A 26,287-nucleotide genomic window follows, 5' to 3' on the forward strand; every position below is an offset into this window, starting at 1 on the left:
CCAGAAAGCAGATAGAACAAGTTTTGTAGTGTCTTTGAGGTGCCTACCAAGGTAGTGTAAAAACTACCAAGAGAACTCCTGTCTGGGACCTTCCCCGGTGGAGTTGTGCATGGGGTGTGTTTGGAACATTTTGTCACCGGCCGACTCCAAAATTCAGCGATTCCCCATCTCAGCCCAGAAAGCAGGTAGAACAACTTTTGTGGTGTCTTTCAGATGCCTACCGGAGCAATGGAAAAACTACCAGGAGAACTCCTGTCTGGCACCTTCCCCGGTGGAGTTGTGCATGGGGTGTGTTTGGAACATTTTGTCACCGGCCGAGTCAAAACTCAGCGGTTCCCCATCTCAGCCCAGAAAGCAGGAAGAACAACTTTTGTGGTGTCTTTCAGATGCCTACAAAGGTAGTGTAAAATCTACCAACAGAACTCCTGTCTGGCACCTTCCCCGGTGGAGTTGTGCAGGGGGTGTGTTTGGAACATTTTATCACCAGCCGACTCCAAAATTCAGCGGTTCCCCATCTCAGCCGCAGAAAGCAGGTAGAACATCTTTTGTGGTGTCTTTTAGATGCCTACCAAGGCAGTGTAAAAACTATCAAGAGAACTCTTGTGTGGCACCTTCCCCGGTGGAGTTGTGCATGGGGTGTGTTTGGAACATTTTGTCAGCAGCCGAGTCCAAAATTCAGCGGTTCCCCATCTCAGCCCAGAAAGCAGGTAGAACAACTTTTGTGGTGTCTTTGAGGTGCCTACCAGAGCAATGTAAAATCTATCAAGAGAACTCCTGTCTGGCACCTTCCCCGGTGGAGTTGTGCAGGGGGTGTGTTTGGAACATTTTATCACCAGCCGACTCCAAAATTCAGCGGTTCCCCATCTCAGCCGCAGAAAGCAGGTAGAACATCTTTTGTGGTGTCTTTTAGATGCCTACCAAGGCAGTGTAAAAACTATCAAGAGAACTCTTGTCTGGCACCTTCCCCGGTGGAGTTGTGCATGGGGTGTGTTTGGAACATTTTGTCAGCAGCCGAGTCCAAAATTCAGCGGTTCCCCATCTCAGCCCAGAAAGCAGGTAGAACAACTTTTGTGGTGTCTTTGAGGTGCCTACCAGAGCAATGTAAAATCTATCAAGAGAACTCCTGTCTGGCACCTTCCCCGGTGGAGTTGTGCATGGGGTGTGTTTGGAACATTTTGTCACCGGCCGAGTCCAAAATTCAGCGGTTCCCCATCTCAGCCCAGAAAGCAGGAAGAACAACTTTTGTGGTGCCTTTCAAATGCCTACTGGAGCAATGTAAAAACTGCCAGGAGAACTCCTGTCTGGCACCTTCCCCGGTGGAGTTGTGCATGGGGTGTGTTTGGAACATTTTGTCACCGGCCGACTCCAAAATTCAGCGGTTCCCCATCTCAGCCCAGAGAGCAGGTAGAACAACTTTTGTGGTGTCTTTCAGATGCCTACCAGAGCAATGTAGAAACTACCAGGAGAACTCCTGTCTGGCACCTTCCCCGGTGGAGTTGTGCATGGGGTGTGTTTGGAACATTTTGTCACCAGCCGAGTCCAAAATTCAGCGATTCCCCATCTCAGCCCAGAAAGCAGGTACAACAACTTTTGTGGTGCCTTTCAGCTGCCTACCAAGGTAGTGTAAAAACAACTAAGAGAACTCCTGTCTGGCACCTTCCCCGGTGGAGTTGTGCAGGGGGTGTGTTTGGAACATTTTGTCACCGGCCGACTCCAAAATTCAGCTCTTCCCCATCTCAGCCCAGAAAGCAGGTAGAACAACTTTTGTGGTGTCTTTCAGATGCCTACCGGAGCAATGTAAAAACTACCAGGAGAACTCCTGTCTGGCACCTTCCCCGGTGGAGTTGTGCATGGGGTGTGTTTGGAACATTTTGTCACCGGCCGAGTCCAAAATTCAGCTCTTCCCCATCTCAGCCCAGAAAGCAGGAAGAACAACTTTTGTGGTGCCTTTCAAATGCCTACCCAGGTAGTGTAAAAACTACCAGGAGAACTCCTGTCTGGCACCTTCCCCGGTGGAGTTGTGCAGGGGGTGTGTTTGGAACATTTTGTCACCGGCCGAGTCCAAAATTCAGCGATTCCCCATCTCAGCCCAGAAAGCAGGTACAACAACTTTTGTGGTGCCTTTCAGCTGCCTACCAAGGTAGTGTAAAAACAACTAAGAGAACTCCTGTCTGGCACCTTCCCCGGTGGAGTTGTGCAGGGGGTGTGTTTGGAACATTTTGTCACCAGCCGACTCCAAAATTCAGCTCTTCCCCATCTCAGCCCAGAAAGCAGGTAGAACAACTTTTGTGGTGTCTTTCAGATGCCTACCGGAGCAATGTAAAAACTACCAGGAGAACTCCTGTCTGGCACCTTCCCCGGTGGAGTTGTGCATGGGGTGTGTTTGGAACATTTTGTCACCGGCCGAGTCAAAAATTCAGCTCTTCCCCATCTCAGCCCAGAAAGCAGGAAGAACAACTTTTGTGGTGCCTTTCAAATGCCTACCCAGGTAGTGTAAAAACTACCAGGAGAACTCCTGTCTGGCACCTTCCCCGGTGGAGTTGTGCAGGGGGTGTGTTTGGAACATTTTGTCACCAGCCGACTCCAAAATTCAGCGGTTCCCCATCTCAGCCCAGAAAGCAGGTAGAACAACTTTTGTGGTGTCTTTCAGATGCCTACCGGAGCAATGTAAAAACTACCAGGAGAACTCCTGTCTGGCACCTTCCCCGGTGGAGTTGTGCATGGGGTGTGTTTGGAACATTTTGCCACCAGCCGACTCCAAAATTCAGCGGTTCCCCAACTCAGCCCAGAAAGCAGGAAGAACATCTTTTGTGGTGCCTTTCAGGTGCCTACCAAGGTAGTGTAAAAACTACCAAGAGAACTCCTGTCTGGCACCTTCCCCGGTGGAGTTGTGCATGGGTTGTGTTTGGAACATTTGGTCACCAGCCGACTCCAAAATTCAGCGGTTCCCCATCTCAGCCCAGAAAGCAGGTAGAACAACTTTTGTGGTGTCTTTCAGATGCCTACCAAGGTAGTGTAAAAACTACTAAGAGAACCCCTGTCTGGCACCTTCCCCGGTGGAGTTGTGCATGGGGTGTGTTTGGAACATTTTGTCACCGGCCGAGTCCAAAATTCAGCGATTCCCCATCTCAGCCCAGAAAGCAGGAAGAACAACTTTTGTGGTGTCTTTGAGGTGCCTACCAGAGCAATGTAAAATCTATCAAGAGAACTCCTGTCTGGCACCTTCCCCGGTGGAGTTGTGCATGGGGTGTTTTTGGAACATTTTGTCAGCAGCCGACTCCAAAATTCAGCGGTTCCCCATCTCAGCCCAGAAAGCAGGTTGAACAACTTTTGTGGTGTCTTTCAGATGCCTACCAGAGCAATGTAGAAACTACCAGGAGAACTCCTGTCTGGCACCTTCCCCGGTGGAGTTGTGCATGGGGTGTGTTTGGAACATTTTGCCACCAGCCGACTCCAAAATTCAGCGATTCCCCAACTCAGCCCAGAAAGCAGGAAGAACATCTTTTGTGGTGCCTTTCAGGTGCCTACCAAGGTAGTGTAAAAACTACCAAGAGAACTCCTGTCTGGCACCTTCCCCGGTGGAGTTGTGCATGGGTTGTGTTTGGAACATTTGGTCACCAGCCGACTCCAAAATTCAGCGGTTCCCCATCTCAGCCCAGAAAGCAGGTAGAACAACTTTTGTGGTGTCTTTCAGATGCCTACCAAGGTAGTGTAAAAACTACTAAGAGAACCCCTGTCTGGCACCTTCCCCGGTGGAGCTGTGCATGGGGTGTGTTTGGAACATTTTGTCACCGGCCGAGTCCAAAATTCAGCTCTTCCCCATCTCAGCCCAGAAAGCAGGAAGAACAACTTTTGTGGTGTCTTTGAGGTGCCTACCAGAGCAATGTAAAATCTATCAAGAGAACTCCTGTCTGGCACCTTCCCCGGTGGAGTTGTGCATGGGGTGTGTTTGGAACATTTTGTCACCAGCCGACTCCAAAATTCAGCGGTTCCCCATCTCAGCCCAGAAAGCAGGTAGAACAACTTTTGTGGTGTCTTTCAGATGCCTACCAGAGCAATGTAGAAACTACCAGGAGAACTCCTGTCTGGCACCTTCCCCGGTGGAGTTGTGCATGGGGTGTGTTTGGAACATTTTGTCACCAGCCGAGTCCAAAACTCAGCCGTTCCCCATCTCAGCCCAGAAAGCAGGTAGAAAAACTTTTGTGGTGCCTTTCAGCTGCCTACCGGGGTAGTGTAAAAACTACCAACAGAACTCCTTTCTCGCACCATCCCCGGTGGAGCTGTGCATGGGGTGTGTTTGGAACGTTTTGTCACCAGCCGAGTCCAAAATTCAGCGATTCTCCATCTCAGCCCAGAAAGCAGGTAGAACAAGTTTTGTGGTGCCTTTCAGCTGCCTACCGGGGTAGTGTAAAAACTACCAACAGAACTCGTTTCTGGCACCTTCCCCGGTGGAGTTGTGCATGGGGTGTGTTTGGAACATTTTGTCACCAGCCGAGTCCAAAACTCAGCTGTTCCCCATCTCAGCCCAGAAAGCAGGTAGAAAAACTTTTGTGGTGCCTTTCAGCTGCCTACCGGGGTACTGTAAAAACTACCAACAGAACTCGTTTCTGGCACCTTTGCCGGTGGAGCTGTGCATGGGGTGTGTTTGGAACATTTTGTTACCAGCCGAGTCCAAAACTCAGCTGTTCCCAATCTCAGCCCAGAAAGCAGGTAGAACAGGTTTTGTGGTGCCTTTCAGCTGCCTACCGGGGTAGTGTAAAAACTACCAACAGAACTCGTTTCTGGCACCTTTGCGGGTGGAGTTGTGCATGGGGTGTGTTTGGAACATTTTGTCACCAGCCGAGTCCAAAATTCAGCGATTCCCCATCTCAGCCCAGAAAGCAGGTAGAAAAACTTTTGTGGTGCCTTTCAGCTGCCTACCGGGGTAGTGTAAAAACTACCAACAGAACTCGTTTCTGGCACCTTTGCGGGTGGAGTTGTGCATGGGGTGTGTTTGGAACATTTTGTCAGCAGCCGAGTCCAAAATTCAGCGATTCCCCATCTCAGCCCAGAAAGCAGGTAGAAAAACTTTTGTGGTGCCTTTCAGCTGCCTAACCGGGTTAGTGTAAAAACTACCAACAGAACTCGTTTCTGGCACCTTTGCCGGTGGAGCTGTGCATGGGGTGTGTTTGGAACATTTTGTTACCAGCCGAGTCCAAAATTCAGCGATTCTCCATCTCAGCCCAGAAAGCAGGTAGAACAAGTTTTGTGGTGCCTTTCAGCTGCCTACCGGGGTAGTGTAAAAACTACCAACAGAACTCGTTTCTGGCACCTTTGCGGGTGGAGTTGTGCATGGGGTGTGTTTGGAACATTTTGTTACCAGCCGAGTCCAAAATTCAGCCGTTCCCCATCTCAGCCCAGAAAGCAGGTAGAACAAGTTTTGTGGTGCCTTTCAGCTGCCTACCGGGGTAGTGTAAAAACTACCAACAGAACTCGTTTCTGGCACCTTCCCCGGTGGAGCTGTGCATGGGGTGTGTTTGGAACATTTTGTCACCAGCCGAGTCCAAAATTCAGCGATTCCCCATCTCAGCCCAGAAAGCAGGTAGAACAAGTTTTGTGGTGCCTTTCAGCTGCCTATCGGGGTAGTGTAAAAACTACCAACAGAACTCGTTTCTGGCACCTTTGCGGGTGGAGTTGTGCATGGGGTGTGTTTGGAACATTCTGTCACCAGCCGAGTCCAAAATTCAGCCGTTCCCCATCTCAGCCCAGAAAGCAGGTAGAAAAACTTTTGTGGTGCCTTTCAGCTGCCTACCGGGGTAGTGTAAAAACTACCAACAGAACTCGTTTCTGGCACCTTCCCCGGTGGAGCTGTGCATGGGGTGTGTTTGGAACATTTTGTTACCAGCCGAGTCCAAAATTCAGCCGTTCCCCATCTCAGCCCAGAAAGCAGGTAGAACAAGTTTTGTGGTGCCTTTCAGCTGCCTACCGGGGTAGTGTAAGAACTACCAACAGAACTCGTTTCTGGCACCTTTGCAGGTGGAGTTGTGCATGGGTTGTGTTTGGAACATTTTGTCAGCAGCCGAGTCCAAAAATCAGCTGTTCCCCATCTCAGCCCAGAAAGCAGGTAGAAAAACTTTTGTGGTGCCTTTCAGCTGCCTACCGGGGTAGTGTAAAAACTACCAACAGAACTCATTTCTGGCACCTTTGCCGGTGGAGCTGTGCATGGGGTGTGTTTGGAACATTTTGTCAGCAGCCGAGTCCAAAATTCAGCGATTCCCCATCTCAGCCCAGAAAGCAGGTAGAACAAGTTTTGTGGTGCCTTTCAGCTGCCTACCGGGGTAGTGTAAAAACTACCAACAGAACTCGTTTCTGGCACCTTTGCGGGTGGAGTTGTGCATGGGGTGTGTTTGGAACATTTTGTCAGCAGCCGAGTCCAAAACTCAGCTGTTCCCCATCTCAGCCCAGAAAGCAGGTAGAAAAACTTTTGTGGTGCCTTTCAGCTGCCTACCGGGGTAGTGTAAAAACTACCAACAGAACTCGTTTCTGGCACCTTCCCCGGTGGAGCTGTGCATGGGGTGTGTTTGGAACATTTTGTTACCAGCCGAGTCCAAAATTCAGCCGTTCCCCATCTCAGCCCAGAAAGCAGGTAGAACAAGTTTTGTGGTGCCTTTCAGCTGCCTACCGGGGTAGTGTAAAAACTACCAACAGAACTCATTTCTGGCACCTTCCCTGGTGGAGTTGTGCATGGGGTGTGTTTGGAACATTTTGTCAGCAGCCGAGTCCAAAATTCAGCGATTCCCCATCTCAGCCCAGAAAGCAGGTAGAACAAGTTTTGTGGTGCCTTTCAGCTGCCTACCGGGGTAGTGTAAAAACTAGCAACAGAACTCATTTCTGGCACCTTTGCGGGTGGAGCTGTGCATGGGGTGTGTTTGGAACATTTTGTCACCAGCCGAGTCCAAAATTCAGCGATTCCCCATCTCAGCCCAGAAAGCAGGTAGAACAAGTTTTGTGGTGCCTTTCAGCTGCCTACCGGGGTAGTGTAAAAACTACCAACAGAACTCGTTTCTGGCACCTTTGCGGGTGGAGTTGTGCATGGGGTGTGTTTGGAACATTTTGTCAGCAGCCGAGTCCAAAACTCAGCTGTTCCCCATCTCAGCCCAGAAAGCAGGTAGAAAAACTTTTGTGGTGCCTTTCAGCTGCCTACCGGGGTAGTGTAAAAACTACCAACAGAACTCGTTTCTGGCACCTTCCCCGGTGGAGCTGTGCATGGGGTGTGTTTGGAACATTTTGTTACCAGCCAAGTCCAAAATTCAACCGTTCCCCATCTCAGCCCAGAAAACAGGTAGAACAAGTTTTGTGGTGCCTTTCAGCTGCCTACCGAGGTAGTGTAAAAACTACCAACAGAACTCATTTCTGGCACCTTTGCCGGTGGAGCTGTGCAGGGGGTGTGTTTGGAACATTTTGTCACCAGCCGACTCCAAAATTCAGCTCTTCCCCATCTCAGCCCAGAAAGCAGGAAGAACAACTTTTGTGGTGCCTTTCAAATGCCTACCCAGGTAGTGTAAAAACTACCAGGAGAACTCCTGTCTGGCACCTTCCCCGGTGGAGTTGTGCAGGGGGTGTGTTTGGAACATTTTGTCACCAGCCGACTCCAAAATTCAGCGTTTCCCCATCTCAGCCCAGAAAGCAGGTAGAACAACTTTTGTGGTGTCTTTCAGATGCCTACCGGAGCAATGTAAAAACTACCAGGAGAACTCCTGTCTGGCACCTTCCCCGGTGGAGTTGTGCATGGGGTGTGTTTGGAACATTTTGCCACCAGCCGACTCCAAAATTCAGCGGTTCCCCAACTCAGCCCAGAAAGCAGGAAGAACATCTTTTGTGGTGCCTTTCAGGTGCCTACCAAGGTAGTGTAAAAACTACCAAGAGAACTCCTGTCTGGCACCTTCCCCGGTGGAGTTGTGCATGGGTTGTGTTTGGAACATTTGGTCACCAGCCGACTCCAAAATTCAGCGGTTCCCCATCTCAGCCCAGAAAGCAGGTAGAACAACTTTTGTGGTGTCTTTCAGATGCCTACTAAGGTAGTGTAAAAACTACTAAGAGAACCCCTGTCTGGCACCTTCCCCGGTGGAGTTGTGCATGGGGTGTGTTTGGAACATTTTGTCACCGGCCGAGTCCAAAATTCAGCGATTCCCCATCTCAGCCCAGAAAGCAGGAAGAACAACTTTTGTGGTGTCTTTGAGGTGCCTACCAGAGCAATGTAAAATCTATCAAGAGAACTCCTGTCTGGCACCTTCCCCGGTGGAGTTGTGCAGGGGGTGTGTTTGGAACATTTTGTCACCAGCCGACTCCAAAATTCAGCGGTTCCCCATCTCAGCCCAGAAAGCAGGTTGAACAACTTTTGTGGTGTCTTTCAGATGCCTACCAGAGCAATGTAGAAACTACCAGGAGAACTCCTGTCTGGCACCTTCCCCGGTGGAGTTGTGCATGGGGTGTCTTTGGAACATTTTGCCACCAGCCGACTCCAAAATTCAGCGGTTCCCCATCTCAGCCCAGAAAGCAGGTAGAACAAGTTTTGTGGTGCCTTTCAGCTGCCTACCGGGGTAGTGTAAAAACTACCAACAGAACTCCTTTCTCGCACCATCCCCGGTGGAGCTGTGCATGGGGTGTGTTTGGAACGTTTTGTCACCAGCCGAGTCCAAAATTCAGCGATTCTCCATCTCAGCCCAGAAAGCAGGTAGAACAAGTTTTGTGGTGCCTTTCAGCTGCCTACCGGGGTAGTGTAAAAACTACCAACAGAACTCGTTTCTGGCACCTTCCCCGGTGGAGTTGTGCATGGGGTGTGTTTGGAACATTTTGTCACCAGCCGAGTCCAAAACTCAGCTGTTCCCCATCTCAGCCCAGAAAGCAGGTAGAAAAACTTTTGTGGTGCCTTTCAGCTGCCTACCGGGGTACTGTAAAAACTACCAACAGAACTCGTTTCTGGCACCTTCCCCGGTGGAGCTGTGCATGGGGTGTGTTTGGAACATTTTGTTACCAGCCGAGTCCAAAATTCAGCCGTTCCCAATCTCAGCCCAGAAAGCAGGTAGAACAAGTTTTGTGGTGCCTTTCAGCTGCCTACCGGGGTAGTGTAAAAACTACCAACAGAACTCGTTTCTGGCACCTTTGCCGGTGGAGCTGTGCATGGGGTGTGTTTGGAACATTTTGTTACCAGCCGAGTCCAAAACTCAGCTGTTCCCCATCTCAGCCCAGAAAGCACGTAGAACAAGTTTTGTGGTGCCTTTCAGCTGCCTACCGGGGTAGTGTAAAAACTACCAACAGAACTCGTTTCTGGCACCTTTGCGGGTGGAGTTGTGCATGGGGTGTGTTTGGAACATTTTGTCACCAGCCGAGTCCAAAATTCAGCGATTCCCCATCTCAGCCCAGAAAGCAGGTAGAACAAGTTTTGTGGTGCCTTTCAGCTGCCTACCGGGGTAGTGTAAAAACTACCAACAGAACTCGTTTCTGGCACCTTTGCGGGTGGAGTTGTGCATGGGGTGTGTTTGGAACATTTTGTCAGCAGCCGAGTCCAAAAATCAGCTGTTCCCCATCTCAGCCCAGAAAGCAGGTAGAAAAACTTTTGTGGTGCCTTTCAGCTGCCTAACCGGGTTAGTGTAAAAACTACCAACAGTACTCGTTTCTGGCACCTTTGCCGGTGGAGCTGTGCATGGGGTGTGTTTGGAACATTTTGTTACCAGCCGAGTCCAAAATTCAGCGATTCTCCATCTCAGCCCAGAAAGCAGGTAGAACAAGTTTTGTGGTGCCTTTCAGCTGCCTACCGGGGTAGTGTAAAAACTACCAACAGAACTCGTTTCTGGCACCTTTGCGGGTGGAGTTGTGCATGGGGTGTGTTTGGAACATTTTGTCAGCAGCCGAGTCCAAAACTCAGCCGTTCCCCATCTCAGCCCAGAAAGCAGGTAGAACAAGTTTTGTGGTGCCTTTCAGCTGCCTACCGGGGTACTGTAAAAACTACCAACAGAACTCGTTTCTGGCACCTTTGCGGGTGGAGCTGTGCATGGGGTGTGTTTGGAACATTTTGTCACCAGCCGAGTCCAAAATTCAGCGATTCCCCATCTCAGCCCAGAAAGCAGGTAGAACAAGTTTTGTGGTGCCTTTCAGCTGCCTACCGGGGTAGTGTAAAAACTACCAACAGAACTCGTTTCTGGCACCTTTGCGGGTGGAGTTGTGCATGGGGTGTGTTTGGAACATTCTGTCACCAGCCGAGTCCAAAATTCAGCCGTTCCCCATCTCAGCCCAGAAAGCAGGTAGAAAAACTTTTGTGGTGCCTTTCAGCTGCCTACCGGGGTAGTGTAAAAACTACCAACAGAACTCGTTTCTGGCACCTTTGCCGGTGGAGTTGTGCATGGGGTGTGTTTGGAACATTTTGTCAGCAGCCGAGTCCAAAATTCAGCTGTTCCCCATCTCAGCCCAGAAAGCAGGTAGAACAAGTTTTGTGGTGCCTTTCAGCTGCCTACCGGGGTAGTGTAAGAACTACCAACAGAACTCGTTTCTGGCACCTTTGCAGGTGGAGTTGTGCATGGGTTGTGTTTGGAACATTTTGTCAGCAGCCGAGTCCAAAAATCAGCTGTTCCCCATCTCAGCCCAGAAAGCAGGTAGAACAAGTTTTGTGGTGCCTTTCAGCTGCCTACCGGGGTAGTGTAAAAACTACCAACAGAACTCGTTTCTGGCACCTTTGCGGGTGGAGTTGTGCATGGGGTGTGTTTGGAACATTTTGTCAGCAGCCGAGTCCAAAACTCAGCTGTTCCCCATCTCAGCCCAGAAAGCAGGTAGAAAAACTTTTGTGGTGCCTTTCAGCTGCCTACCGGGGTAGTGTAAAAACTACCAACAGAACTCGTTTCTGGCACCTTTGCCAGTGGAGCTGTGCATGGGGTGTGTTTGGAACATTTTGTTACCAGCCAAGTCCAAAATTCAACCGTTCCCCATCTCAGCCCAGAAAACAGGTAGAACAAGTTTTGTGGTGCCTTTCAGCTGCCTACCGAGGTAGTGTAAAAACTACCAACAGAACTCATTTCTGGCACCTTTGCCGGTGGAGCTGTGCATGGGGTGTGTTTGGAACATTTTGTCACCAGCCGAGTCCAAAATTCAGCGATTCCCCATCTCAGCCCAGAAAGCAGGTACAACAACTTTTGTGGTGCCTTTCAGCTGCCTACCAAGGTAGTGTAAAAACAACTAAGAGAACTCCTGTCTGGCACCTTCCCCGGTGGAGTTGTGCAGGGGGTGTGTTTGGAACATTTTGTCACCAGCCGACTCCAAAATTCAGCTCTTCCCCATCTCAGCCCAGAAAGCAGGAAGAACAACTTTTGTGGTGCCTTTCAAATGCCTACCCAGGTAGTGTAAAAACTACCAGGAGAACTCCTGTCTGGCACCTTCCCCGGTGGAGTTGTGCAGGGGGTGTGTTTGGAACATTTTGTCACCAGCCGACTCCAAAATTCAGCGTTTCCCCATCTCAGCCCAGAAAGCAGGTAGAACAACTTTTGTGGTGTCTTTCAGATGCCTACCGGAGCAATGTAAAAACTACCAGGAGAACTCCTGTCTGGCACCTTCCCCGGTGGAGTTGTGCATGGGGTGTGTTTGGAACATTTTGCCACCAGCCGACTCCAAAATTCAGCGGTTCCCCAACTCAGCCCAGAAAGCAGGAAGAACATCTTTTGTGGTGCCTTTCAGGTGCCTACCAAGGTAGTGTAAAAACTACCAAGAGAACTCCTGTCTGGCACCTTCCCCGGTGGAGTTGTGCATGGGTTGTGTTTGGAACATTTGGTCACCAGCCGACTCCAAAATTCAGCGGTTCCCCATCTCAGCCCAGAAAGCAGGTAGAACAACTTTTGTGGTGTCTTTCAGATGCCTACTAAGGTAGTGTAAAAACTACTAAGAGAACCCCTGTCTGGCACCTTCCCCGTTGGAGTTGTGCATGGGGTGTGTTTGGAACATTTTGTCACCGGCCGAGTCCAAAATTCAGCGATTCCCCATCTCAGCCCAGAAAGCAGGAAGAACAACTTTTGTGGTGTCTTTGAGGTGCCTACCAGAGCAATGTAAAATCTATCAAGAGAACTCCTGTCTGGCACCTTCCCCGGTGGAGTTGTGCATGGGGTGTGTTTGGAACATTTTGTCACCAGCCGACTCCAAAATTCAGCGGTTCCCCATCTCAGCCCAGAAAGCAGGTTGAACAACTTTTGTGGTGTCTTTCAGATGCCTACCAGAGCAATGTAGAAACTACCAGGAGAACTCCTGTCTGGCACCTTCCCCGGTGGAGTTGTGCATGGGGTGTGTTTGGAACATTTTGCCACCAGCCGACTCCAAAATTCAGCGGTTCCCCATCTCAGCCCAGAAAGCAGGTAGAACAACTTTTGTGGTGCCTTTCAGCTGCCTACCGGGGTAGTGTAAAAACTACCAACAGAACTCCTTTCTCGCACCATCCCCGGTGGAGCTGTGCATGGGGTGTGTTTGGAACGTTTTGTCACCAGCTGAGTCCAAAATTCAGCGATTCTCCATCTCAGCCCAGAAAGCAGGTAGAACAAGTTTTGTGGTGCCTTTCAGCTGCCTACCGGGGTAGTGTAAAAACTACCAACAGAACTCGTTTCTGGCACCTTCCCCGGTGGAGTTGTGCATGGGGTGTGTTTGGAACATTTTGTCACCAGCCGAGTCCAAAACTCAGCTGTTCCCCATCTCAGCCCAGAAAGCAGGTAGAAAAACTTTTGTGGTGCCTTTCAGCTGCCTACCGGGGTACTGTAAAAACTACCAACAGAACTCGTTTCTGGCACCTTTGCCGGTGGAGCTGTGCATGGGGTGTGTTTGGAACATTTTGTTACCAGCCGAGTCCAAAATTCAGCCGTTCCCAATCTCAGCCCAGAAAGCAGGTAGAACAAGTTTTGTGGTGCCTTTCAGCTGCCTACCGGGGTAGTGTAAAAACTACCAACAGAACTCGTTTCTGGCACCTTTGCCGGTGGAGCTGTGCATGGGGTGTGTTTGGAACATTTTGTTACCAGCCGAGTCCAAAACTCAGCTGTTCCCCATCTCAGCCCAGAAAGCACGTAGAACAAGTTTTGTGGTGCCTTTCAGCTGCCTACCGGGGTAGTGTAAAAACTACCAACAGAACTCGTTTCTGGCACCTTTGCGGGTGGAGTTGTGCATGGGGTGTGTTTGGAACATTTTGTCACCAGCCGAGTCCAAAATTCAGCGATTCCCCATCTCAGCCCAGAAAGCAGGTAGAACAAGTTTTGTGGTGCCTTTCAGCTGCCTACCGGGGTAGTGTAAAAACTACCAACAGAACTCGTTTCTGGCACCTTTGCGGGTGGAGTTGTGCATGGGGTGTGTTTGGAACATTTTGTCAGCAGCCGAGTCCAAAACTCAGCTGTTCCCCATCTCAGCCCAGAAAGCAGGTAGAAAAACTTTTGTGGTGCCTTTCAGCTGCCTAACCGGGTTAGTGTAAAAACTACCAACAGTACTCGTTTCTGGCACCTTTGCGGGTGGAGCTGTGCATGGGGTGTGTTTGGAACATTTTGTTACCAGCCGAGTCCAAAATTCAGCGATTCTCCATCTCAGCCCAGAAAGCAGGTAGAACAAGTTTTGTGGTGCCTTTCAGCTGCCTACCGGGGTAGTGTAAAAACTACCAACAGAACTCGTTTCTGGCACCTTTGCGGGTGGAGTTGTGCATGGGGTGTGTTTGGAACATTTTGTCACCAGCCGAGTCCAAAATTCAGCCGTTCCCCATCTCAGCCCAGAAAGCAGGTAGAACAAGATTTGTGGTGCCTTTCAGCTGCCTACCGGGGTACTGTAAAAACTACCAACAGAACTCGTTTCTGGCACCTTTGCGGGTGGAGCTGTGCATGGGGTGTGTTTGGAACATTTTGTCACCAGCCGAGTCCAAAATTCAGCGATTCCCCATCTCAGCCCAGAAAGCAGGTAGAACAAGTTTTGTGGTGCCTTTCAGCTGCCTACCGGGGTAGTGTAAAAACTACCAACAGAACTCGTTTCTGGCACCTTTGCGGGTGGAGTTGTGCATGGGGTGTGTTTGGAACATTCTGTCACCAGCCGAGTCCAAAATTCAGCCGTTCCCCATCTCAGCCCAGAAAGCAGGTAGAAAAACTTTTGTGGTGCCTTTCAGCTGCCTACCGGGGTAGTGTAAAAACTACCAACAGAACTCGTTTCTGGCACCTTCCCCGGTGGAGCTGTGCATGGGGTGTGTTTGGAACATTTTGTTACCAGCCGAGTCCAAAATTCAGCCGTTCCCCATCTCAGCCCAGAAAGCAGGTAGAACAAGTTTTGTGGTGCCTTTCAGCTGCCTACCGGGGTAGTGTAAGAACTACCAACAGAACTCGTTTCTGGCACCTTTGCAGGTGGAGTTGTGCATGGGTTGTGTTTGGAACATTTTGTCAGCAGCCGAGTCCAAAAATCAGCTGTTCCCCATCTCAGCCCAGAAAGCAGGTAGAACAAGTTTTGTGGTGCCTTTCAGCTGCCTACCGGGGTACTGTAAAAACTACCAACAGAACTCGTTTCTGGCACCTTTGCGGGTGGAGTTGTGCATGGGGTGTGTTTGGAACATTTTGTCAGCAGCCGAGTCCAAAACTCAGCTGTTCCCCATCTCAGCCCAGAAAGCAGGTAGAAAAACTTTTGTGGTGCCTTTCAGCTGCCTACCGGGGTAGTGTAAAAACTACCAACAGAACTCGTTTCTGGCACCTTTGCCGGTGGAGCTGTGCATGGGGTGTGTTTGGAACATTTTGTTACCAGCCAAGTCCAAAATTCAACCGTTCCCCATCTCAGCCCAGAAAACAGGTAGAACAAGTTTTGTGGTGCCTTTCAGCTGCCTACCGAGGTAGTGTAAAAACTACCAACAGAACTCATTTCTGGCACCTTTGCCGGTGGAGCTGTGCATGGGGTGTGTTTGGAACATTTTGTCACCAGCCGAGTCCAAAATTCAGCGATTCCCCATCTCAGCCCAGAAAGCAGGTACAACAACTTTTGTGGTGCCTTTCAGCTGCCTACCAAGGTAGTGTAAAAACAACTAAGAGAACTCCTGTCTGGCACCTTCCCCGGTGGAGTTGTGCAGGGGGTGTGTTTGGAACATTTTGTCACCAGCCGACTCCAAAATTCAGCTCTTCCCCATCTCAGCCCAGAAAGCAGGAAGAACAACTTTTGTGGTGCCTTTCAAATGCCTACCCAGGTAGTGTAAAAACTACCAGGAGAACTCCTGTCTGGCACCTTCCCCGGTGGAGTTGTGCAGGGGGTGTGTTTGGAACATTTTGTCACCAGCCGACTCCAAAATTCAGCGGTTCCCCATCTCAGCCCAGAAAGCAGGTAGAACAACTTTTGTGGTGTCTTTCAGATGCCTACCGGAGCAATGTAAAAACTACCAGGAGAACTCCTGTCTGGCACCTTCCCCGGTGGAGTTGTGCATGGGGTGTGTTTGGAACATTTTGCCACCAGCCGACTCCAAAATTCAGCGGTTCCCCAACTCAGCCCAGAAAGCAGGAAGTACATCTTTTGTGGTGCCTTTCAGGTGCCTACCAAGGTAGTGTAAAAACTACCAAGAGAACTCCTGTCTGGCACCTTCCCCGGTGGAGTTGTGCATGGGTTGTGTTTGGAACATTTGGTCACCAGCCGAGTCCAAAATTCAGCGGTTCCCCATCTCAGCCCAGAAAGCAGGTAGAACAACTTTTGTGGTGTCTTTCAGATGCCTACTAAGGTAGTGTAAAAACTACTAAGAGAACCCCTGTCTGGCACCTTCCCCGTTGGAGTTGTGCATGGGGTGTGTTTGGAACATTTTGTCACCGGCCGAGTCCAAAATTCAGCGATTCCCCATCTCAGCCCAGAAAGCAGGAAGAACAACTTTTGTGGTGTCTTTGAGGTGCCTACCAGAGCAATGTAAAATCTATCAAGAGAACTCCTGTCTGGCACCTTCCCCGGTGGAGTTGTGCAGGGGGTGTGTTTGGAACATTTTGTCACCAGCCGACTCCAAAATTCAGCGGTTCCCCATCTCAGCCCAGAAAGCAGGTTGAACAACTTTTGTGGTGTCTTTCAGATGCCTACCAGAGCAATGTAGAAACTACCAGGAGAACTCCTGTCTGGCACCTTCCCCGGTGGAGTTGTGCATGGGGTGTGTTTGGAACATTTTGCCACCAGCCGACTCCAAAATTCAGCGGTTCCCCATCTCAGCCCAGAAAGCAGGTAGAACAAGTTTTGTGGTGCCTTTCAGCTGCCTACCGGGGTAGTGTAAAAACTACCAACAGAACTCCTTTCTCGCACCATCCCCGGTGGAGCTGTGCATGGGGTGTGTTTGGAACGTTTTGTCACCAGCCGAGTCCAAAATTCAGCGATTCTCCATCTCAGCCCAGAAAGCAGGTAGAACAAGTTTTGTTGTGCCTTTCAGCTGCCTACCGGGGTAGTGTAAAAACTACCAACAGAACTCGTTTCTGGCACCTTCCCCGGTGGAGTTGTGCATGGGGTGTGTTTGGAACATTTTGTCACCAGCCGAGTCCAAAACTCAGCTGTTCCCCATCTCAGCCCAGAAAGCAGGTAGAAAAACTTTTGTGGTGCCTTTCAGCTGCCTACCGGGGTACTGTAAAAACTACCAACAGAACTCGTTTCTGGCACCTTTGCCGGTGGAGCTGTGCATGGGGTGTGTTTGGAACATTTTGTTACCAGCCGAGTCCAAAATTCAGCCGTTCCCCATCTCAGCCCAGAAAGCAGGTAGAACAAGTTTTGTGGTGCCTTTCAGCTGCCTACCGGGGTAGTGTAAAAACTACCAACAGAACTCGTTTCTGGCACCTTTGCCGGTGGAGCTGTGCATGGGGTGTGTTTGGAACATTTTGTTACCAGCCGAGTCCAAAACTCAGCTGTTCCCCATCTCAGCCCAGAAAGCACGTAGAACAAGTTTTGTGGTGCCTTTCAGCTGCCTACCGGGGTAGTGTAAAAACTACCAACAGAACTCGTTTCTGGCACCTTTGCGGGTGGAGTTGTGCAGGGGGTGTGTTTGGAACATTTTGTCACCAGCCGAGTCCAAAATTCAGCGATTCCCCATCTCAGCCCAGAAAGCAGGTAGAACAAGTTTTGTGGTGCCTTTCAGCTGCCTACCGGGGTAGTGTAAAAACTACCAACAGAACTCGTTTCTGGCACCTTTGCGGGTGGAGTTGTGCATGGGGTGTGTTTGGAACATTTTGTCAGCAGCCGAGTCCAAAACTCAGCTGTTCCCCATCTCAGCCCAGAAAGCAGGTAGAAAAACTTTTGTGGTGCCTTTCAGCTGCCTAACCGGGTTAGTGTAAAAACTACCAACAGTACTCGTTTCTGGCACCTTTGCGGGTGGAGCTGTGCATGGGGTGTGTTTGGAACATTTTGTTACCAGCCGAGTCCAAAATTCAGCGATTCTCCATCTCAGCCCAGAAAGCAGGTAGAACAAGTTTTGTGGTGCCTTTCAGCTGCCTACCGGGGTAGTGTAAAAACTACCAACAGAACTCGTTTCTGGCACCTTTGCGGGTGGAGTTGTGCATGGGGTGTGTTTGGAACATTTTGTCAGCAGCCGAGTCCAAAATTCAGCCGTTCCCCATCTCAGCCCAGAAAGCAGGTAGAACAAGTTTTGTGGTGCCTTTCAGCTGCCTACCGGGGTACTGTAAAAACTACCAACAGAACTCGTTTCTGGCACCTTTGCGGGTGGAGCTGTGCATGGGGTGTGTTTGGAACATTTTGTCACCAGCCGAGTCCAAAATTCAGCGATTCCCCATCTCAGCCCAGAATGCAGGTAGAACAAGTTTTGTGGTGCCTTTCAGCTGCCTACCGGGGTACTGTAAAAACTACCAACAGAACTCGTTTCTGGCACCTTTGCCGGTGGAGCTGTGCATGGGGTGTGTTTGGAACATTCTGTCACCAGCCGAGTCCAAAATTCAGCCGTTCCCCATCTCAGCCCAGAAAGCAGGTAGAAAAACTTTTGTGGTGCCTTTCAGCTGCCTACCGGGGTAGTGTAAAAACTACCAACAGAACTCGTTTCTGGCACCTTCCCCGGTGGAGCTGTGCATGGGGTGTGTTTGGAACATTTTGTTACCAGCCGAGTCCAAAATTCAGCCGTTCCCCATCTCAGCCCAGAAAGCAGGTAGAACAAGTTTTGTGGTGCCTTTCAGCTGCCTACCGGGGTAGTGTAAGAACTACCAACAGAACTCGTTTCTGGCACCTTTGCAGGTGGAGTTGTGCATGGGTTGTGTTTGGAACATTTTGTCAGCAGCCGAGTCCAAAAATCAGCTGTTCCCCATCTCAGCCCAGAAAGCAGGTAGAACAACTTTTGGGGTGCCTTTCAGCTGCCTACCGGGGTAGTGTAAAAACTACCAACAGAACTCATTTCTGGCACCTTTGCCGGTGGAGCTGTGCATGGGGTGTGTTTGGAACATTTTGTCAGCAGCCGAGTCCAAAATTCAGCGATTCCCCATCTCAGCCCAGAAAGCAGGTAGAACAAGTTTTGTGGTGCCTTTCAGCTGCCTACCGGGGTAGTGTAAAAACTACCAACAGAACTCGTTTCTGGCACCTTTGCGGGTGGAGTTGTGCATGGGGTGTGTTTGGAACATTTTGTCAGCAGCCGAGTCCAAAACTCAGCTGTTCCCCATCTCACCCCAGAAAGCAGGTAGAAAAACTTTTGTGGTGCCTTTCAGCTGCCTACCGGGGTAGTGTAAAAACTACCAACAGTACTCGTTTCTGGCACCTTTGCCGGTGGAGCTGTGCATGGGGTGTGTTTGGAACATTTTGTTACCAGCCGAGTCCAAAATTCAGCCGTTCCCCATCTCAGCCCAGAAAGCAGGTAGAACAAGTTTTGTGGTGCCTTTCAGCTGCCTACCGGGGTAGTGTAAAAACTACCAACAGAACTCATTTCTGGCACCTTCCCCGGTGGAGTTGTGCATGGGGTGTGTTTGGAACATTTTGTCAGCAGCCGAGTCCAAAATTCAGCGATTCCCCATCTCAGCCCAGAAAGCAGGTAGAAAAACTTTTGTGGTGCCTTTCAGCTGCCTACCGGGGTAGTGTAAAAACTACCAACAGAACTCGTTTCTGGCACCTTTGCGGGTGGAGCTGTGCATGGGGTGTGTTTGGAACATTTTGTCACCAGCCGAGTCCAAAATTCAGCGATTCCCCATCTCAGCCCAGAAAGCAGGTAGAACAAGTTTTGTGGTGCCTTTCAGCTGCCTACCGGGGTAGTGTAAAAACTACCAACAGAACTCGTTTCTGGCACCTTTGCCGGTGGAGTTGTGCATGGGGTGTGTTTGGAACATTTTGTCAGCAGCCGAGTCCAAAATTCAGCTGTTCCCCATCTCAGCCCAGAAAGCAGGTAGAACAAGTTTTGTGGTGCCTTTCAGCTGCCTACCGGGGTAGTGTAAAAACTACCAACAGAACTCGTTTCTGGCACCTTTGCCGGTGGAGCTGTGCATGGGGTGTGTTTGGAACATTTTGTTACCAGCCAAGTCCAAAATTCAACCGTTCCCCATCTCAGCCCAGAAAACAGGTAGAACAAGTTTTGTGGTGCCTTTCAGCTGCCTACCGAGGTAGTGTAAAACCTACCAACAGAACTCATTTCTGGCACCTTTGCCGGTGGAGCTGTGCATGGGGTGTGTTTGGAACATTTTGTCAGCAGCCGAGTCCAAAATTCAGCGATTCCCCATCTCAGCCCAGAAAGCAGGTAGAACAAGTTTTGTGGTGCCTTTCAGCTGCCTACCGGGGTAGTGTAAAAACTACCAACAGAACTCGTTTCTGGCACCTTTGCGGGTGGAGTTGTGCATGGGGTGTGTTTGGAACATTTTGTCAGCAGCCGAGTCCAAAACTCAGCTGTTCCCCATCTCAGCCCAGAAAGCAGGTAGAAAAACTTTTGTGGTGCCTTTCAGCTGCCTACCGGGGTAGTGTAAAAACTACCAACAGAACTCGTTTCTGGCACCTTTGCCGGTGGAGCTGTGCATGGGGTGTGTTTGGAACATTTTGTTACCAGCCGAGTCCAAAATTCAGCCGTTCCCCATCTCAGCCCAGAAAGCAGGTAGAACAAGTTTTGTGGTGCCTTTCAGCTGCCTACCGGGGTAGTGTAAAAACTACCAACAGAACTCATTTCTGGCACCTTTGCGGGTGGAGTTGTGCATGGGGTGTGTTTGGAACATTTTGTCAGCAGCCGAGTCCAAAATTCAGCGATTCCCCATCTCAGCCCAGAAAGCAGGTAGAAAAACTTTTGTGGTGCCTTTCAGCTGCCTACCGGGGTAGTGTAAAAACTACCAACAGAACTCGTTTCTGGAACCTTTGCGGGTGGAGCTGTGCATGGGGTGTGTTTGGAACATTTTGTCACCAGCCGAGTCCAAAATTCAGCGATTCCCCATCTCAGCCCAGAAAGCAGGTAGAACAAGTTTTGTGGTGCCTTTCAGCTGCCTACCGGGGTAGTGTAAAAACTACCAACAGAACTCGTTTCTGGCACCTTTGCCGGTGGAGTTGTGCATGGGGTGTGTTTGGAACATTTTGTCAGCAGCCGAGTCCAAAATTCAGCTGTTCCCCATCTCAGCCCAGAAAGCAGGTAGAACAAGTTTTGTGGTGCCTTTCAGCTGCCTACCGGGGTAGTGTAAAAACTACCAACAGAACTCGTTTCTGGCACCTTTGCCGGTGGAGCTGTGCATGGGGTGTGTTTGGAACATTTTGTTACCAGGCAAGTCCAAAATTCAACCGTTCCCCATCTCAGCCCAGAAAACAGGTAGAACAAGTTTTGTGGTGCCTTTCAGCTGCCTACCGAGGTAGTGTAAAAACTACCAACAGAACTCATTTCTGGCACCTTCCCCGGTGGAGCTGTGCATGGGGTGTGTTTGGAACATTTTGTCAGCAGCCGAGTCCAAAATTCAGCGATTCCCCATCTCAGCCCAGAAAGCAGGTAGAACAAGTTTTGTGGTGCCTTTCAGCTGCCTACCGGGGTACTGTAAAAACTACCAACAGAACTCGTTTCTGGCACCTTTGCGGGTGGAGCTGTGCATGGGGTGTGTTTGGAACATTTTGTCACCAGCCGAGTCCAAAATTCAGCGATTCCCCATCTCAGCCCAGAAAGCAGGTAGAACAAGTTTTGTGGTGCCTTTCAGCTGCCTACCGGGGTAGTGTAAAAACTACCAACAGAACTCGTTTCTGGCACCTTTGCCGGTGGAGTTGTGCATGGGGTGTGTTTGGAACATTTTGTCAGCAGCCGAGTCCAAAATTCAGCTGTTCCCCATCTCAGCCCAGAAAGCAGGTAGAACAAGTTTTGTGGTGCCTTTCAGCTGCCTACCGGGGTAGTGTAAAAACTACCAACAGAACTCGTTTCTGGCACCTTTGCCGGTGGAGCTGTGCATGGGGTGTGTTTGGAACATTTTGTTACCAGCCAAGTCCAAAATTCAACCGTTCCCCATCTCAGCCCAGAAAACAGGTAGAACAAGTTTTGTGGTGCCTTTCAGCTGCCTACCGAGGTAGTGTAAAAACTACCAACAGAACTCATTTCTGGCACCTTCCCCGGTGGAGCTGTGCATGGGGTGTGTTTGGAACATTTTGTCACCAGCCGAGTCCAAAATTCAGCGATTCCCCATCTCAGCCCAGAAAGCAGGTAGAACAAGTTTTGTGGTGCCTTTCAGCTGCCTACCGGGGTAGTGTAAAAACTACCAACAGAACTCGTTTCTGGCACCTTTGCGGGTGGAGTTGTGCATGGGGTGTGTTTGGAACATTTTGTCAGCAGCCGAGTCCAAAACTCAGCTGTTCCCCATCTCAGCCCAGAAAGCAGGTAGAACAAGTTTTGTGGTGCCTTTCAGCTGCCTACCGGGGTAGTGTAAAAACTACCAACAGAACTCCTGTCTGGCACCTTCCCCGGTGGACTTGTGCATGGGGTGTGTTTGGAACATTTTGTCACCAGCCGAGTCCAAAATTCAGCCGTTCCCCATCTCAGCCCAGAAAGCAGGTAGAACAACTTTTGTGGTGCCTTTCAGCTGCCTACCGGGGTAGTGTAAAAACTACCAACAGAAGTCATTTCTGGCACCTTTGCGGGTGGAGTTGTGCATGGGGTGTGTTTGGAACATTTTGTCAGCAGCCGAGTCCAAAATTCAGCGATTCCCCATCTCAGCCCAGAAAGCAGGTAGAAAAACTTTTGTGGTGCCTTTCAGCTGCCTACCGGGGTAGTGTAAAAACTACCAACAGAACTCGTTTCTGGCACCTTTGCGGGTGGAGCTGTGCATGGGGTGTGTTTGGAACATTTTGTCACCAGCCGAGTCCAAAATTCAGCGATTCCCCATCTCAGCCCAGAAAGCAGGTAGAACAAGTTTTGTGGTGCCTTTCAGCTGCCTACCGGGGTAGTGTAAAAACTACCAACAGAACTCGTTTCTGGCACCTTTGCCGGTGGAGTTGTGCATGGGGTGTGTTTGGAACATTTTGTCAGCAGCCGAGTCCAAAATTCAGCTGTTCCCCATCTCAGCCCAGAAAGCAGGTAGAACAAGTTTTGTGGTGCCTTTCAGCTGCCTACTGGGGTAGTGTAAAAACTACCAACAGAACTCGTTTCTGGCACCTTTGCCGGTGGAGCTGTGCATGGGGTGTGTTTGGAACATTTTGTTACCAGGCAAGTCCAAAATTCAACCGTTCCCCATCTCAGCCCAGAAAACAGGTAGAACAAGTTTTGTGGTGCCTTTCAGCTGCCTACCGGGGTAGTGTAAAAACTACCAACAGAACTCGTTTCTGGCACCTTCCCCGGTGGAGTTGTGCATGGGGTGTGTTTGGAACATTTTGTCAGCAGCCGAGTCCAAAATTCAGCGATTCCCCATCTCAGCCCAGAAAGCAGGTAGAACAAGTTTTGTGGTGCCTTTCAGCTGCCTACCGGGGTAGTGTAAAAACTACCAACAGAACTCGTTTCTGGCACCTTTGCGGGTGGAGTTGTGCATGGGGTGTGTTTGGAACATTTTGTCAGCAGCCGAGTCCAAAACTCAGCTGTTCCCCATCTCAGCCCAGAAAGCAGGTAGAAAAACTTTTGTGGTGCCTTTCAGCTGCCTACCGGGGTAGTGTAAAAACTACCAACAGAACTCGTTTCTGGCACCTTCCCCGGTGGAGCTGTGCATGGGGTGTGTTTCGAACATTTTTTTACCAGCCGAGTCCAAAATTCAGCCGTTCCCCATCTCAGCCCAGAAAGCAGGTAGAACAAGTTTTGTGGTGCCTTTCAGCTGCCTACCGGGGTAGTGTAAAAACTACCAACAGAACTCATTTCTGGCACCTTTGCGGGTGGAGTTGTGCATGGGGTGTGTTTGGAACATTTTGTCAGCAGCCGAGTCCAAAATTCAGCGATTCCCCATCTCAGCCCAGAAAGCAGGTAGAAAAACTTTTGTGGTGCCTTTCAGCTGCCTACCGGGGTAGTGTAAAAACTACCAACAGAACTCGTTTCTGGCACCTTTGCGGGTGGAGTTGTGCATGGGGTGTGTTTGGAACATTTTGTCACCAGCCGAGTCCAAAATTCAGCGATTCCCCAACTCAGCCCAGAAAGCAGGTAGAACAAGTTTTGTGGTGCCTTTCAGCTGCCTACCGGGGGTAGTGTAAAAACTACCAACAGAACTCGTTTCTGGCACCTTTGCCGGTGGAGTTGTGCATGGGGTGTGTTTGGAACATTTTGTCAGCAGCCGAGTCCAAAATTCAGCTGTTCCCCATCTCAGCCCAGAAAGCAGGTAGAACAAGTTTTGTGGTGCCTTTCAGCTGCCTACCGGGGTAGTGTAAAAACTACCAACAGAACTCGTTTCTGGCACCTTTGCGGGTGGAGCTGTGCATGGGGTGTGTTTGGAACATTTTGTCACCAGCCGAGTCCAAAATTCAGCGATTCCCCATCTCAGCCCAGAAAGCAGGTACAACAACTTTTGTGGTGCCTTTCAGCTGCCTACCAAGGTAGTGTAAAAACAACTAAGAGAACTCCTGTCTGGCACCTTCCCCGGTGGAGTTGTGCATGGGGTGTGTTTGGAACATTTTGTCACCAGCCGACTCCAAAATTCAGCTCTTCCCCATCTCAGCCCAGAGAGCAGGTAGAACAACTTTTGTGGTGTCTTTCAGATGCCTACCGGAGCAATGTAAAAACTACCAGGAGAACTCCTGTCTGGCACCTTCCCCGGTGGAGTTGTGCATGGGGTGTGTTTGGAACATTTTGTCACCGGCCGAGTCAAAAATTCAGCGGTTCCCCATCTCAGCCCAGAAAGCAGGAAGAACAACTTTTGTGGTGCCTTTCAAATGCCTACCCAGGTAGTGTAAAAACTACCAGGAGAACTCCTGTCTGGCACCTTCCCCGGTGGAGTTGTGCATGGGGTGTGTTTGGAACATTTTGTCACCAGCCGACTCCAAAATTCAGCGGTTCCCCATCTCAGCCCAGAAAGCAGGTTGAACAACTTTTGTGGTGTCTTTCAGATGCCTACCAGAGCAATGTAGAAACTACCAGGAGAACTCCTGTCTGGCACCTTCCCCGGTGGAGTTGTGCATGGGGTGTGTTTGGAACATTTTGCCACCAGCCGACTCCAAAATTCAGCGGTTCCCCATCTCAGCCCAGAAAGCAGGTAGAACAACTTTTGTGGTGTCTTTCAGATGCCTACCAAGGTAGTGTAAAAACTACTAAGAGAACCCCTGTCTGGCACCTTCCCCGGTGGAGTTGTGCATGGGGTGTGTTTGGAACATTTTGTCACCGGCCGAGTCCAAAATTCAGCTCTTCCCCATCACAGCCCAGAAAGCAGGAAGAACAACTTTTGTGGTGTCTTTCAGGTGCCTACCAGAGCAATGTAAAATCTATCAAGAGAACTCCTGTCTGGCACCTTCCCCGGTGGAGTTGTGCATGGGGTGTGTTTGGAACATTTTGTCACCAGCCGAGTCCAAAATTCAGCGATTCCCCATCTCAGCCCAGAAAGCAGGTAGAACAACTTTTGTGGTGTCTTTCAGATGCCTACCAGAGCAATGTAGAAACTACCAGGAGAACTCCTGTCTGGCACCTTCCCCGGTGGAGTTGTGCATGGGGTGTGTTTGGAACATTTTGTCACCAGCCGAGTCCAAAACTCAGCCGTTCCCCATCTCAGCCCAGAAAGCAGGTAGAAAAACTTTTGTGGTGCCTTTCAGCTGCCTACCGGGGCAGTGTAAAAACTACCAACAGAACTCGTTTCTCGCACCATCCCCGGTGGAGCTGTGCATGGGGTGTGTTTGGAACGTTTTGTCACCAGCCGAGTCCAAAATTCAGCGATTCTCCATCTCAGCCCAGAAAGCAGGTAGAACAAGTTTTGTGGTGCCTTTCAGCTGCCTACCGGGGTAGTGTAAAAACTACCAACAGAACTCGTTTCTGGCACCTTTGCGGGTGGAGTTGTGCATGGGGTGTGTTTGGAACATTTTGTCAGCAGCCGAGTCCAAAACTCAGCTGTTCCCCATCTCAGCCCAGAAAGCACGTAGAACAAGTTTTGTGGTGCCTTTCAGCTGCCTACCGGGGTAGTGTAAAAACTACCAACAGAACTCGTTTCTGGCACCTTTGCGGGTGGAGTTGTGCATGGGGTGTGTTTGGAACATTTTGTCACCAGCCGAGTCCAAAATTCAGCGATTCCCCATCTCAGCCCAGAAAGCAGGTAGAACAAGTTTTGTGGTGCCTTTCAGCTGCCTACCGGGGTAGTGTAAAAACTACCAACAGAACTCGTTTCTGGCACCTTTGCGGGTGGAGTTGTGCATGGGGTGTGTTTGGAACATTTTGTCAGCAGCCGAGTCCAAAAATCAGCTGTTCCCCATCTCAGCCCAGAAAGCAGGTAGAAAAACTTTTGTGGTGCCTTTCAGCTGCCTAACCGGGTTAGTGTAAAAACTACCAACAGTACTCGTTTCTGGCACCTTTGCCGGTGGAGCTGTGCATGGGGTGTGTTTGGAACATTTTGTTACCAGCCGAGTCCAAAATTCAGCGATTCTCCATCTCAGCCCAGAAAGCAGGTAGAACAAGTTTTGTGGTGCCTTTCAGCTGCCTACCGGGGTAGTGTAAAAACTACCAACAGAACTCGTTTCTGGCACCTTTGCGGGTGGAGTTGTGCATGGGGTGTGTTTGGAACATTTTGTCAGCAGCCGACTCCAAAATTCAGCCGTTCCCCATCTCAGCCCAGAAAGCAGGTAGAACAAGTTTTGTGGTGCCTTTCAGCTGCCTACCGGGGTACTGTAAAAACTACCAACAGAACTCGTTTCTGGCACCTTTGCGGGTGGAGCTGTGCATGGGGTGTGTTTGGAACATTTTGTCACCAGCCGAGTCCAAAATTCAGCGATTCCCCATCTCAGCCCAGAA

Source organism: Falco biarmicus, chromosome 15, assembly GCF_023638135.1.
Source record: "Falco biarmicus isolate bFalBia1 chromosome 15, bFalBia1.pri, whole genome shotgun sequence".
Lineage (NCBI taxonomy): Eukaryota > Metazoa > Chordata > Aves > Falconiformes > Falconidae > Falco > Falco biarmicus.